Source organism: Schistocerca americana, chromosome 3 (assembly GCF_021461395.2).
Source record: "Schistocerca americana isolate TAMUIC-IGC-003095 chromosome 3, iqSchAmer2.1, whole genome shotgun sequence".
NCBI lineage: Eukaryota > Metazoa > Arthropoda > Insecta > Orthoptera > Acrididae > Schistocerca > Schistocerca americana.
In genome coordinates this window covers 546,042,354-546,058,736 of record NC_060121.1, presented here as the reverse complement: position 1 = coordinate 546,058,736, position 16,383 = coordinate 546,042,354, and positions in this window count along the sequence as shown.

The following is a 16,383-nucleotide window of genomic DNA, read 5'->3' as shown; positions in this document are numbered from 1 at the left end:
CACAAATTATAAAAACTTGAAAATGCTTTAAATGTATTCGATTACTATGGGTGCCTAATGTAATCAATGCAAAATTTCGTTTGATTAACGAAAAGAGTCCTTGTCGTTCAAAAGACGGAACATTAATCACTGACAGTATCTAAAGAAAGAATGAAGCTACATCATGATTACTGACAACATAGTGTGTGTATCGCCTTGAGATTGAAGTTCTTTCGCCTGCGTTTGCCTTACAAATAAACTGTGCTTTTGGAAGGGATCCGTCTTGAACAAAACACAATTGTTTCTTTTTGTGCTATCACCCAGAGAAGTTTCGTTGAGGTTCCAGCATCGTCGCTGGGCTTCCATTTGCTTTCTGTTATTCAAAAGGAAAAATATTCGTTTTATATATATATATTAGAGTTTTTAAGAAAGTTTTTACAAATCTGAAAACAGCGTTAAGTATCGCGTATAAACCTTGTTACGGCATGCAGTGGTTTTCCTGGTTTTTTTATGTTTTTCTTTACAGCTGTTTTACTTTCAGAGTCCGTCTTCTGTATCTACATAGAACTTAATGTAGAGAAATTATTTATCTAGATATTTTATATGATTGCGAATGTTGTAATTGTGTTCAATATTAATTAGTTCTATGTGGAAGGTTGTGTGTGTGCACTCGTAAGGATTCTCGTTACTAAGAATGCAGTTCTTAAAGTTCACTGTGGACGGCAGCGTCGCAACATATCTTCCCTCTCTCTCTGCGCAGAACGCGACCCTCACCCGCCTTCGTAGCTGCTCTCCACTCTAGCAACCGTTTAACTTCGAGTCGGCTCCTGATCTAATCGCTCAAAACAATTTTCGAAGAAAGCATTTGGGACAATTTCTCACGATATCTTGTACCTACCATCGCCGTTGACTATAAAATTTCACCAAGCTATCGAGGATAGATTGAAGTCAGCATCAACAATAATTGTACGATTGGGTACCTATTTGTGATGAGTCTCAAGTTTTCTGTGAACTTTTGAGGAACTGAATCGGCTGAGTCGGGAAGTCGATAGGAAAAACAAATTATTAATTGATTCTGGTCATCAGGTATAACATCTTCCATGCTCACAGGAACTGTCTGCTTCAGTTTCGCTGCAAGATAAGTTACTTCTAACAGCTGTAAAGAAGCAGCCACCACCCACATTTAATCTATCCTTTCTGAAGACCGTTTTTTAACGATTTGAGCTTCAGTGTGTAACACCATAGTTCTAATACTCTACGGATTTATTTTGCTTTTGTTTTATTTACTGTTATAACATTGAGCTTCTGTAAATGTGTTTGACTGAATCGATAACACAAAATTGTATATTCCTTTCTTTGTTAAAACTTGGATGTCGTGGTTTGACTCTATGCAGTGTAGTATATCTGTCATTTAAATTCTTTGTTCCATTTGGAGGGAACAAAACTTACTATATATAAGTGTAATTTCTGTGTGAATAATTTTTTGTAGAAATGTCAATATGTGCAAATGTTCTGTTTTATTGAATGAATTTGGTTGCTGTTATGTAAACTGCTGATCCTCACTTAGGGTTCTTAGTTATTCTGTATGTAAAAGTTGTTGTGGTTCCCCTCGGGAACGGAACTGTGTTGCGCGAGCAAAAAGAGTCAGTCGGGGACGAGCTACGAGTCGCGGACGAGCTACCAAACTGTGCACTGCCATGTAAAAGATGCATATTGTGCTGGTTCCGAGAGAGGCTTTTTCTGCTACTTTCCAATGCCTCGGATGGATGGATAAATAGCTGGAACTATTCTGGAATTTGTATCTATCATCGCCACCAAGAACTGACAGAGTCCAGCAATTCTACCTGCAATTCCACCTACCAACATGCAGTTGCCACCACATAGCGCAATCATTGCATCGGAAAGCTGCAATGATGTACAGTGAAGGATCAGCTTAATGGATGTGTTAGTGTGCTCAAATATAAGGTAATTTATATCTGAATTTATGTACCTACCTTGATTTTTCTCCTCATCATAACACCTCTCAGGTTCCTCTCCGTTTGAACTAAAGTGATATCCGAGTGTCCTTACTGAAAGAACATTAAAGGCCAGTGTTTTGCTAATTGATGCCTCTTGAACATAGTTAAAAGAAAGTTAAAGTTAATGTGGCAAGAGAGTGAGTTAAAGTTAATGATGCTTGATAAAAATAATTTTCCTAGTAAATGTGCTTGTTAATGCGTTGTTGCCAACTTCAAATTAAAAGTTCTTAAGACTGAGGCTTATAAAGTTTTGCTTAATAAATGATCACATTACTGCCTGTTGTAAATCGCAGAAGGTGAGTCAGTTTCTTACATATAAGTTAACTTTGTGTCTCACGGTAGTAAAACTGGAAAACTGCTGTTGTGAAACGTTATATACTCATGTTTGTTATGTGTTTGTCTCTCTTGTGTATTAGAAGTGCATATTAATAGTATAACAGGATCCACAGTTTGTCTATTGTGTTAATGCTCGGTAACAAGTAACGGAAAGACCACTAATTAGGAAAACCATAATATCTTTATTCAAATGATAGTGAGAAGCAACCTGTTAGTGGATTCCAATTAAATTTCATTTTAAATAGTAAAGTATTTAACTGAGAGAGACTTAAACTATATCCAATTAATGATTCTGCATTGAATAGTAATAATAACGTTATAAAGACCATTCAGTTTGTGTAAGCCCTGAAAGTAATAGTGTGTTTCGGTATCTGTTATAATTTTGCAAATAGTTAGTTTCAATCTTACCGTAAACATATGTGTGTGTCAGAGTTCATTGCACTCGCGTGTGACAAAGTATAGGTTGTGTTTATTCGTTGAAATTACTAATAACTATTTTCTTGAACGAGAATGTTAATCATTCTCTTGCCTAGTTAGGCTGGCGACCGTTTTCTTTATACGTTAAACAGTGCAGATAGGCAAAATTTTGTTTGTTACTGTTCAAATATTTACGTAATCCTGATTTTCATTTCCGATAAGCCACCTCCGTTAGGTACAACACGGTCAACATAACAAAATTCCTCTCAGAGGGTAACACTGCTCTGTTGCTTTATACCATAATTGCTTTAATAAGATAGTTTTATTTCACAACCTGCCTCCAGCTTCGAGGTTATGGTATAGCAGTAGCGGACAGGAATGTTATAAGTGCTTCCTACTAGCGCTTTGAACTCTGGTTCCTTCAGAATATAGCTAATTTATTTTACAGCTATATTATTGATTATATGTAAACTGAAGGTGCAGAGGGGAAGAAAGGAAACGAAGTGGAGGCGATGATTGCTGTGAGCTGCATCAGGACATTACGCGGAATCAGTGGCGACGAGTAGAATTGTGTACCGGTCCGGTGTTCAACCCGGGATCTGCTGCTTACTAGGCAAGCGTGTTAACCACTGCTCCATCGGAAGTGCTCAGACTCTCTTGGCACGCTTCACAGCCGATCCACATTTCATCGGACTCCACCTATCTGCAGTCCCTGTCCATTTCCTCCATGTTCGCTCGCTGAGATTCCCACCGGAGGTTGGACGTATTTGTGCGTGGATCCATTGCCCTGCTAGCCCCATCAAACTATTTGAATTCGTTGTGTCTATTCCTTCGGACATGTCCGAAAGAACTGACATCACGTATTCATACAGCATTCTCGATTGTTGCTGTGTCCACCCTCTTCTCGTGTTCGGCATGCCGCCTTTGCTCTTTTCCAAGAACTCCTACTTCCACAAGCTGCCTAATCCCTTGCATACAGGCTACTAGCAGACTCTTTTGTATAGTGGACACCTGACCTACCAAGCGGAACCCGAAACCCCGGCAGCCTTTGAAGCAAGTCGAGGAATCTGCAACCTACACGGATGCAGAACCGCCTGAGCCCCTGATTCAGACCCTCCACTTGGCTCTGTAGCAAAGTTCCGCTGTCGGTCCTGTAGACGATGCTGCTGGTGATAGGCTCCGCCTTCATCTCGCAAGCCGGCCGCGGTTACCAAGCGGTTCTAGGCACTTCAGTCCGGAAGCACGCGGCTGCTGCGGTCGCAGATTCGAATCCTGCTTCGGGCATGGATGTGTGTCATGTCCTTAGGTTAGTTAGGTTTAAGTAGTTCTAAGTTCTAGGGGACTGATGACCTCAGATGTTAAGTCCCATAGTGCTGAGAGTCATTTTTTCATCTCGCAAGGCAGCTGCCCGAAACCTGAGAGAATCTCTTCTGATCGATAGCGACACTCATCGCTGGTACCTACATCAGACACTACCTACCGTTGTCTACATCCTAGGCTCTTCATGGCATCCAGAAGCACTCGTTACACATATGTCTAAAATGACTCCTCCCGGTACGCACACAGAGGGCACACAGGATATTTCCTCCTCCCCCATTACATTCCTCACAATGGAGCTGCAGACTACCAGTAAACTCACCCTCGGTGAATATCCAGATCCTCTGACCGAGAGCCTTCCTCTGCAACAAGGTCGGCGACTGCATCTGGTGCAGTATCTTTGTTTGCAACTGATAGCATTGGACTTTTAGTCAGAAAAATTGGGGGGGGGGGGGGGGGGGAGGGGGCAAAACTCTAACTGGCTGCCTAGGAAGTCTTTTGCTGCCTGCCACACTTCGAAACAACCTCCAACCCAACCACTGCTGCGGGGTCATCCTCAATGTGAGCAATACCTGAGGCCGCCACAGCTATGCACAGATCGGGGGACACATGGGTCGTGCTGGAAGTACCCTGCATCCCTACGTCCAGCCCCGACAGCCACTGCCATTGGCAACTGCCACAAGCTGCACAACGGAAGCCGGCACCGTCTACAGTTGTGAGCGACAGCTCGCATCTGTGCACAGTAGTTGCAGTCCCTATTTTTTGAAGGAACTGTAGAATAAACACTAATGAAAATGCCGAACTCACAAACGAAACGCTGTGCTCTGAATTTCTGCTGCATGTACTGGAGCTGGTGCCCAACTAAAGAGTTCTACAGTTGTAACTTGTTACTCACACGAAAAAAAGCGCCTGTGGAAAAACAAACAGAGGAAATATACACCGCACAGGAACTAAACGCGAAACTGTGGCTACTATAAACACAAATCTGCACGAAATTTAGGATCTCGAACTGAAATGAACACTATAGATAAAACTATAAGTCGCTTCCTGTTAATTGAAAGCTCATTACATATCACAAAAAGAACGCTGTGTTGCAAAGTCCTGCTGCGTGGACTGGAGCTGCTGCCTAGCTAAGGATTTCTACAACCGAAAATGCTACTTTACGTAATGCAGTCAAAAATCGTTAACAGCTTTGGTGTTGATGCATTCTTAGATGACTCTTAAGCAATATCTTAAGAGAAAACTGTGAATGGAATCGAATACAGGGAGAGTGAGCTTAGTGTCTTGGTCTTTCATATAAATTTGGCAACCACACAAACAAAGTAAAACTGGTTAACAGCATTTGTAAATGGTTCAAATGGGTCTGAGCACTATGGGACTTAACTTATGAGGTCATCAGTCCCCTAGAACTTAGAACTACTTAAACCTAAATAACCTAAGGACATCACACACATCCATGCCCGAGGCAGGATTCGAACCTGCGACCGTAGCGGTCACGCGGTTCCAGACTGAAGCGCCTAGAACCGCACGGCCACACCGGCCGGCATAGCATTTGTAGAGAGCGTCTTAATGAATTATCTTATCGTCCACTAAAATAGTTTAAGTGAACGTGGTCAATTACATACCCAGTTACTCGTGATGAAAATTTATCAGATTAAATCATGAAGGAAACCACAACAGAAATAGCAGTTTCCCATTGTGACACGCCATACAGATGGCAACCCTTTCAGAATTCACCAAATGCACGCTGGTAGTATATTTCAACTCTCGTTTTGCAAGGAAAAAGACTACTTGATCGAAATTGTTGGAGTACTTGAAATTGCAGGTGAAGAGTTGTAGTTACTTCTTTGTCGGTCGTAGAATCTAGTATGCTCTCCTCCTATCTTTTATCTGCACGATTGTCATTGCATCTCTGCACACACTTGAAACCAAATAAAGAGTTGTACGGAAAATGTTAAAGAACACCTACAACTTAAATTTCTGTCGACCGACTTCAAGGTGATCTGGCTCGATGTCGACATTCAGAAACGGTCCTTAAGAGTTCACTGTGTTTCAAAACAGGATCCTGAGCAGGTAGATAATAAAGGACCTAATACTTTTCCCTCCACAATTTGTTATTTTATGGCGGCCAAGAAGTTAATGGTCTGTGTATTCTCCTGAAAGTGCTCTCACGACATTTCCACATAGAGTAATAAGACCTCGAAACGCTCTTTGCTTCTACCAGGACCAACCATTAAATATCTCGCCAACTAATTTATGTGTAGGTACTACTCACAGCAATAAATGTCATGAAGCTTCTATACAATCATACCTCTAACAGAATTGTACATCGAAAGTTGCGATCTCCCAATCCGCAAATTATATTTCTGTTGTCACACATTTTCATGGCGTTAATTCATCGTCAACGCGACACAGCAGTAGGAACTTCTTAACACGGTTTGAATCTTCGCCATCAATCATTAATCAAACAAAATGTCGCAGCATAACTGATGGTGCAACTGCTTTCCTCTGTGTTTACTTTTCCTGTAAACAAATCAAAAAATAATCACGTACCCAAGTTTTTTGGAGTGATAATTACTAACCTAAGGACATCACACACATCCATCCCCGAGGTAGGATTCGAACCTGCGACCGTAGCGGTCGCGCGGTTCCAGACTGTAGCGCCTAGAGCCGCTCGGCCACTCTGGCCGGCTTGCATTTCACCAGATTGAATTGGAACGGTTCGTCTTTAGTGCTGTCACTGTGCCTGGTTGGTACGTGAACAAGGTTAGATGTTGAGTGATCACTATGAAGGACAAATAGATGCTCCCACTCGTGTGAGAGCGTTATCAGGAACTGAACGCTGAAGGGGGACTCATTGTAAGTCAAAGTTTGGCCACCAGGTCGGGTCGTGCAGTATCCAGATTTGTGGGGCCATTCGGATGTGTTAGTGGCCCAGTGTTGGTCTGTGTGGGAATGTGAGGGAAGCCATAGTCATCGTGAAGTTTAGGGACGACCAGACCTGACCGACACAGCGGAGGATCGCCGTTTTGTGCGCTAACCACATCATAGCTCCCTCACATCTGCGCCTGCCATCTAGAACAAGTAAGATTCTGTGTCACTCTTCACCACTGCTCGGAGACCAGCGACAGCCGATCTAGGGAATTACCATATCGTGAGTAGGCTGCAGTTAAAATCACAACACAAACGGCGGCATTTGGAGAGGTGCCGCGTCCGGGAAGCATGGACAGCAGGTGAACGAGATCGCATTGTGCTCAGCGCTGAATCGCGTTTCTACAATACCGCGGATGATTAATGTCGGTGGGTATGGTGGTGACCTCGGCACAGTCCCATTGTTCCAGTGTTTTGGAGAGGCACAGCATTGTCACTCCTTGTGTGACGACATGTAGTGACTGACGGAAATCTGACGGCACCTCGGTACGTTACTGACATCCTGCATCCTCAAGTGTTACCGATCACGCGACAGTTTCGCGGTGTGATCTTTCGACAGGAAAATGACACGGGGCACGTGTCTCTATGAACAGTCCGCGTGATGATGTACTCCCAAGCCAGCGAGATCCCCATATCTGCCCCCATAGAACATGTGAGGGACCAGCTCAGATGTCAACGCTGTTACAGCACCAGCATCCAGCATATCTAGAACCAATTACAAGAGATGCGGGCCAGCTTCTTCCAGGAGATGTTACAACGGCTTTGTGACGCGCATTCGAACTAAATCAGTGCATGCATCCATACCAGAGGATGTGCATCCTCATAGTGAGAAGTGGGCTCATAACGCTAAGTGCTTTGTAATTTTCACTCGATTTTTTAATCACTGAAATAACATCGCATACCCTCTCAACTCACGAAGTTTCATTTGGTTTCCTCTTCCCTTTCTGGGAGATACTCTTTTTTGTTAGTTTTGTTAGCCTATTTCAGAAATTGGGGATGATCAGTTTCGATTCTGTAGAAATGTTGGAACACGTGAGGCAATACTGACCCTACGACTTATCTTAGAAGATAGATTATGGGAAGGCAAACCTACGTTTCTAGCATTTGTAGACTTAGAAAAAGTTTTTCACAATGTTCAATGGAACACTCTCTTTCAAATTCTGAAGATGGCAGGGGACAAATACAGGGAACGAAAGGCTATTTACAATTTGTACACAAACCAAATGGCAGTTATGAGACTTGAGGGGCATGAAAGGGAAGCTGTGGTTGAAAAGGGAGTGAGACGGGGCTATAACCTGTCACAGATGTTATTCAATCTACATATTGAGCAAGCAGTAAAGGAAACAAAAGAACAATTTGGAGTAGGAATTAAAACCCGTGGAAAAGAAATAAAACGTTGAGGATTTCCGATGACATTGTAATTCTGCCAGAGACATCAAAGGACCTGGAAGAGCAGTTGAACGGAATGGATAGTGCCTTGAAAGGAGGATATAAGATGAACAAAAGCAAAACGAGGACAATGGAATGTAGTCTAATTAAATCAGGTGATGCTGAGGGAGTGAGATTAGGAAATGAGATACTTAAAGTAGTGCATTAGTTTTGCTATTTATGTAGCCAAAAACTGATGATGCTCGAAGTAGAGAGGATATAAAATGTAGACTGGCAATGGCAAGAAAAGCGTTTCAGAAGAAGAGATATTTATTAACGTCGAGTATAGATTCAAGTGTCAGGAAGTATTTTCTAGAGGTATTAGTATGGAGTGTAGTCATGTATGGATGTGAAACGCGGTCATTTAAGACAAGTAGAGAATAGAAGCTTTCGAAATATGGTGCTACAGAAGAATGATGAAGATTAGATGGGTTGTTGTTGTTGTTGTGATCTTCAGTCCTGAGACTGGTTTGATGCAGCTCTCCATGCTACTCTATCCTGTGCAAGCTTCTTCATCTCCCAGTACTTACTGCAACCTACGTCCTTCAGAATCTGCTTAGTGTATTCATCTCTTGGTCTCCCTCTATGATTTTTACCCTCCACACTGCCCTCCAATGCTAAATTTGTGATCCCTTGATGCCTCAGAACATGTCCTACCAACCGGTCCCTTCTTCTTGTCAAGTTGTGCCACAAACTCCTCTTCTCCCAAATTCTATTCAATACCTCCTCATTAGTTATGTGATCTACCCATCTAATCTTCAGCATTCTTCTGTAGCACCACATTTCGAAAGCTTCTATTCTCTTCTTGTCCAAACTATTTATCGTCCTTGTTTCACTTCCATACATGGCTACAGTCCATACAAATACTTTCAGAAACGACTTCCTGACACTTAAATCTATACTCGATGTTAACAAATTTCTCTTCTTCAGAAACGCTTTTCTTGCCATTGCCAGTCTACATTTTATATCCTCTCTACTTCGACCATCTTCAGTTATTTTGCTCCCCAAATAGTGAAACTCCTTTACTACTTTAAGTGTCTCATTTCCTGATCTAATTCCCTCAGCATCACCCGACTTAATTCGACTACATTCCATTATCCTCGTTTTGCTTTTGTTGATGTTCATCTTATATCCTCCTTTCAAGACACTGTCCATTCCATTGAACTGCTCTTCCAAGTCCTTTGTTGTGTCTGACAGAATTACAATGTCATCGGCGAAACTCAAAGTTTTTATTAGATGGGTAGATCACGTAATTAATGAGGAGGCAATGAACAAATTTGCGGAGAAGAGGAATTTGTGCCACAACATTCATTTCCCTGAAAGCTTGTGCAACTCTGCCGGAAAGTGCGCCATTGATTGACGTGGCAATAAACGTTTTGTATATCTACTTTCTCCTTCGTATCTCGTGTTTTTGACTTCATTTTTTGTATGTGTTTCTTATATTCTTTATCTTCTGCTTCTGAGGTAGCAAATTCATCGAGACCTTCGAGAGCGTCCGTCCACGTTTAATATTTAGCCATTCAGCGTGTGCATACAACGCCCGTCCACAAAGTCCGGAGACTTTTTATTCGTGACGTATAAGTGACGTCAGTGTGGGAGCTACGATGGCAGCATGAACTAACAAATACAAACAACAGATCCGCAAACGACCAGTCAGTTGTGAGCAGGCAGGTTTTAAAAAAAGTAGACGTGCGACCCCTGTGCGTCAACGTTGTTGTGTCACAAGTCGCAATCGAGCGAAAACTTTAAATCAAGTGCTCAGGACGTCTGTCATAATGCTTTGAAGAAGGGAAGTGTGTGCAAAAAATGTCCAGCAGTTGCTGAGTCCCGAACAGATCCCTGCCGCGACTTGATTGAAATGCGAAATGCAGATAGTTCTTTTCTGAAAAGATCACGGAGGAACGAAGTGCACAAATTCACACAAAGAATCAACACTTTGACGATGTAACCGACAGTAAAGGCAATGTGATTCGCGAGTTGAACAACATACCAAACGACTTTTCTGACAGTTTCGCATGGTTGTATGAACATTGAGTGCGTTGTACTGTAGTGGGGGGTGGGGACTATGTAGAACATATGAAGCAATAAGACCTCCGTCTTAACTTTTCTCAGTTTTCTATTCATACAGTCTCGAAAGCTGTTGTACTGACGAATTACTGTACCCGTCAGCAAGCAGGTGTTCCATTTAATTTTGCGCCTGACCTATTTCCTGTTAACTTTCGTTGGCCACGGCTATGTCGTTAGCGAATAACTTCCACAACAAGACAGTATGAAACTAATGAAAATTTATATACTCGTTCGTATTTCGACACTAAAAGAAGAAAGTAAAAGTTCCGGCGTGATTGGGTTACACTAATATGTTAACGGAAAGGTGTTGAACGGAGGGACTACGTTTACATCTCCGAAGAAAGTATCGGCTTACCACTTCGGCAAGTTTAACGTGGTCTTTCGTGTAGTTCCCCGAGGCTAGAGATGTACGGTATTTGTTGTTGAGCACGTAACACATTGGGCTACACGGCAGTAATGGCCGAAAGACCGTGTAACTTACCGGTGGAGCCCATTTACTCACTGTTGAAATAACATTAACACCGCAGTTTAGCCGGTGTAAGCCGTACATAAGGGCGAGGCGACCACAAAAAAGCCGGCGTCGGCAGCCGCCGACAGCCGCATACGTAAGAGCCGCCGAGGCTCGCGCCCACACCGCGTGCACACACACACACACACACACACACACACACACACACACACAGAGAGAGAGAGAGAGAGAGAGAGAGAGAGAGAGAGAGGGGGGGGGGGGCGACACTGTACATCAATCGACAGATGTTTTGCGGTCTTGACTGCATCAGTGTCATTCAGCTAAGCAGTCCATCTTAAGGGAGGAAACCACATTAGGACGTTCAAAAGATCCGATTTTTTTAATTTCATAAATCGTCATCTTAACTATCCAAGAATTCGCTGTCAAGATTTCAAAGCAAACTTCGCATTCGTTTAGATTTTAGATAGTGTGCAAGACACGAAAAAAGCACTTATGGCGACATACTACCATATGATTTCCACGGATGAAAATCCTCGATACGATAATTGCCCAGAGGGAGAAGACAGCTGGTACGAGTGGCAGAAACTAACAGCTTTTGGAATGGAACATGAACCGCACCCTACTCTATTGCACCACGACGTACAGAAGGAAATTCTTCCAATATATGAGCACCTCGACGTACAGAAGGGAATTCTTCCAATATATGAAGATTTATCAAGGGATAAATTACTGGAGAGATGTTTAGGTAGCCGCACACAAAATGCGAATGAAAGTTTTAATTCCACTGTTTGGCAGTTAGCTCCTAAACACTTGCACTCCGGTATAAAAGTCGTAGAATTGGCATCGTATTTAGCAACGGGCTAATTCAATGAAGGAAATTCATCCCTTCTGACGGTCATGAACGAGGTAGGAATTGTAGTAGGCACAAAAAGCTTTAGTTATGCCAAACAAATGGATAACCAGCGCGTGAGCCGGCGGAATCGACGTAGTTCATTGGAATCGAAGGAAGGTCGGAAAGCTCGGAAAGCACTGCTGCAAGCTCAAAATGAAGCACATGAGAAAGAAAAAGGATTACTATTTTGTGTGGGAATCGTAGATTAACCGGTAAGCATTTTACATTATTGCTAACTTCCTTGAATTTCTAGATTCCTTGCATTTATTTTTCAAATGCGTTTATCTCGAAATAACTTTTTTCACGTTTGTGTGCAGTCTAACTCAAAAAGTATAGAACAGACCATTATGAAAACTGATAGTTTGATTCCTTATAAAATTGCGAACCATATGAACCAACTTGTGAGATAATAATCATGATTTTAAGTGAATTTTTCTTTGCATAAATAGAGAGAAAAGAACGTGAAAATCGAAGTAAATTGTTCGAATGCCTGCAAAATTTTTAATTTTCATTATTTCTACTTGAATCGATGTTCATATTCTTAGGACATAAGTTATTAATGTAAAATCAAAATCTTTTTGATTTCAGATGAAAATCGGAATAGCTACACTGCACGCAATTGGAGAACTATACTGACAACCTTCAGCGGACTTCCCAGCGTATTAAAAAAAAATTCACAAGAACTGTTAGAAATATAGGTGAAACGATGTCAAAATTTGATTAAACTCTAATTTATTCCTCCCACCAAAAAAAAATCCCAAAATATTTCTGTCAAACAGCCTCCTAATGCGGTTTGCCCCCCTTAAATAAGCACACCGGATGAAAAATTAGTCACCGCTTGAGGAATCATTACAACCGTAGTTTAATATTGTGTAAACCCACGCCTGGACTTGAAATCTCCTAGAGTCGGGTAGGAAGTGAGTCCTCAGGATTGTGCAGGTACGTCGGATGCAAATTAAGTTACTTGCTGAGTATTTGATAGCGCAATTCCACCAATTTACAGGCATATTGGTGGCGTTTCATCCGCTGTTCCACCATGTCCCACGAGTTTTCTAAGTAGTCAGATAATTTTGCAGGCCAATCTAGATGTAATAAGATGGGGGAGTTTTCAGAAAACAAGTCACATGTTCTTGCAGCAAGATGCAATTTACTGTTGTGTTCTTCGAAAACAGGGGTAACAATACGCAGAGTATAGGGGTAACAATACGCACAGCACAGGCGAACGAAACCTTTTCCCTTCCACCCACTCCTGGCGAAGAAGGGCGAACGACCACCCAGAAAAGACGTCGTGCCGATCCTCACCGCGTGTCCGTTGCGCCAAGCACTGCCGCTGGCCCCAGGTCCACACTGAGCGAAGACCACATGTAAACCACATTACACTGCGCTGTTCGAAAGTCTCCCAGACGCCGCTCTAGCAGCCACTTTTGAAGGCTAGCCGGGGCACCAATAACCGCAGGTGCCACCTAGTGAGACGCCAGCTGGAAGCTATCGATAGTGGGTAGGCGAAATGAACCGCCACAGCTGAGGTCTTTTTCACATTTCATCTGCGTGAAGACAGAATTACTATATCTTAAACGGTTTCGGAAATGTCGTTGTTGTTGTTGTTGTTGTGATCTTCGGTCCGGAAACGTCTGATGCAGCCCTCTATGTTACTTTATCATGTGCAAGATGCTTCATCTCCAAGTAACTACTGTGCCCTACATCGTTCTCAATTGTCTTAGTGTATTGGTTCAAATGGTTCAAATGGCTCTGAACACTATGGGACTCAACATCTTAGGTCATCAGTACCCTAGAACTACTTAAACCTAACTAACCTAAGGACATCACACACATCCATGCCCGAGGCAGAATTCGAACCTGCGACCGTAACGGGCTTAGTCTATTCATCTCTTGGTCTCCCTCTACGATTTTTTACCCTCCACGCTGCCCTCCATTACTAACTTGGTGATTCCTTGATGCCTCAGAACATGTCCTACCAAAGTTAAGATCAAGCTTCAGACAAAATTCAGGAATAGCTTTAGGCTACGTCACAAAGCTGGCAACAAAAGAAATACATCTTCAGGATATGAGTCTGCAAAATCAGCTTCCAGAACTGTGAAATGTTCTGTGTTGGCCCGGCGAGTAGTAATTTAAAGACCCACTTCAGAGAGCACGCTTATACACTCCTGGAAATTGAAATAAGAACACCGTGAATTCATTGTTCCAGGAAGGGGAAACTTTATTGACACATTCATGGGGTCAGATACATCACATGATCACACTAACAGAACCACAGGCACATAGACACAGGCAACAAAGCATGCACAATGTCGGCACTAGTACAGTGTATATCCACCTTTCGCAGCAATGCAGGCTGCTATTCTCCCATGGAGACGATCGTAGAGATGCTGGATGTAGTCCTGTGGAACGGCTTACCATGCCATTTCCACCTGGCACCTCAGTTGGACCAGCGTTCGTGCTGGACGTGCAGACCGCGTGAGACGACGCTTCACCCAGTCCCAAACATGCTCAATGGGGGACAGATCCGGAGATCTTGCTGGCCAGGGTAGTTGACTTACACCTTCTAGAGCACGTTGGGTGGCACGGGATACATGCGGACGTGCATTGTCCTGTTGGAACAGCAAGTCCCCTTGCCGGTATAGGAATGGTAGAACGATGGGTTCGATGACGGTTTGGATGTACCGTGCACTATTCAGTGTCCCCTCGACGATCACCAGTGGTGTACGGCCAGTGTAGGAGATCGCTCCCCACACCATGATGCCGGGTGTTGGCCCTGTGTGCCTCGGTCGTACGCAGTCCTGATTGTGGCGCTCACCTGCACGGCGCCAAACACTCATACGACCATCATTGGCACCAAGGCAGAAGCGACTCTCATCGCTGAAGACGACACGTCTCCATTCGTCCCTCCATTCACGCCTGTCGCGACACCACTGGAGGCGGGCTGCACGATGTTGGGGCGTGAGCGGAAGACGGCCTAACGGTGTGCGGGACCGTAGCCCAGCTTCATGGAGACGGTTGCGAATGGTCCTCGCCGATACCCCAGGAGCAACAGTGTCCCTAATTTGCTGGGAAGTGGCGGTGCGGTCCCCTACGGCACTGCGTAGGATCCTACGGTCTTGGCGTGCATCCGTGCGTCGCTGCGGTCCGGTCCCAGGTCGACGGGCACGTGCACCTTCCGCCGACCACTGGCGACAACATCGATGTACTGTGGAGACCTCACGCCCCACGTGTTGAGCAATTCGGCGGTACGTCCACCCGGCCTCCCGCATGCCCACTATACGCCCTCGCTCAAAGTCCGTCAACTGCACATACGGTTCACGTCCACGCTGTCGCGGCATGCTACCAGTGTTAAAGACTGCGATGGAGCTCCGTATGCCACGGCAAACTGGCTGACACTGACGGCGGCGGTGCACAAATGCTGCGCAGCTAGCGCCATTCGACGGCCAACACCGCGGTTCCTGGTGTGTCCGCTGTGCCGTGCGTGTGATCATTGCTTGTACAGCCCTCTCGCAGTGTCCGGAGCAAGTATGGTGGGTCTGACACACCGGTGTCAATGTGTTCTTTTTTCCATTTCCAGGATTGTAGTTAAAATAAGGCGCATTTGATACGCATTTGTACTGGGAAAATCTTGTGACGAGAAATATCCAGGGTAGTTTACAAGCGTTGCATAGAGCATCAAAAGGACAATTATTAAACCTATTACAAGGAATGAAGACTTACGTATATAGAAAACGGCCACCGGAGTTGTTGTTCTATGAAAAGAGTGAGCCTGGCTTGCATGGCTATTTGTAGGTATTCAGGAAGTTTCCAGTGCGAGCAGCGTCGCGCGACGCAACAGCTCGGTATGGGATGCGTACGCTGGCCTCAGGCGGAGTCGAGAACAGGTCTGGTCCCGATAGCACCGCCACAGCGAGACAAAACGTTCCACAGGGAGGCCGCGAGGCGGCGCCTGGTGATCACTCTGCACAGTGTTCAAATGTGTGTGAAATCTTATGGGACTTAACTGCTAAGGTCATCAGACCCTAAGTTTACACACTACTTAACCTAGATTATCCTAAGGACAAACACACACACACCCATGCCCGAGGGAGAACTCGAACTTCCGCCAGGACCAGCCGCACAGTCTATGACTGCAGCGCCTAAGACCGCTCGGCTAACCCCGCGCTGCAGGACAGTCTGCACTCTGAATGGTCCACTGATCATCGAGTACTGTAATTCAACAGTTACTGCTTCATTCGATCACTTTTCACACAGTGTATTTTATTTATTATGTTTCGAAAGAAGATTTTCTATAAATAGTTATGTGAACTAATTTTGTGTGAAAACTTTGCATATTCTGTTTTAAACTAGTGAATCTGTGATATTGGATATTTAGGTTACCTCATCTTTAGCGGCTACAATTCGTGTGCTCATAAGTATTGGTCACCTTCAGGTTATAACTTATATTCTATACTTTCGTGTACAAAGCATTTGATATACTCGTATCAACATCAAAAAGTTCCCTTTTGAGGACGTTTCTGTAGCGTACA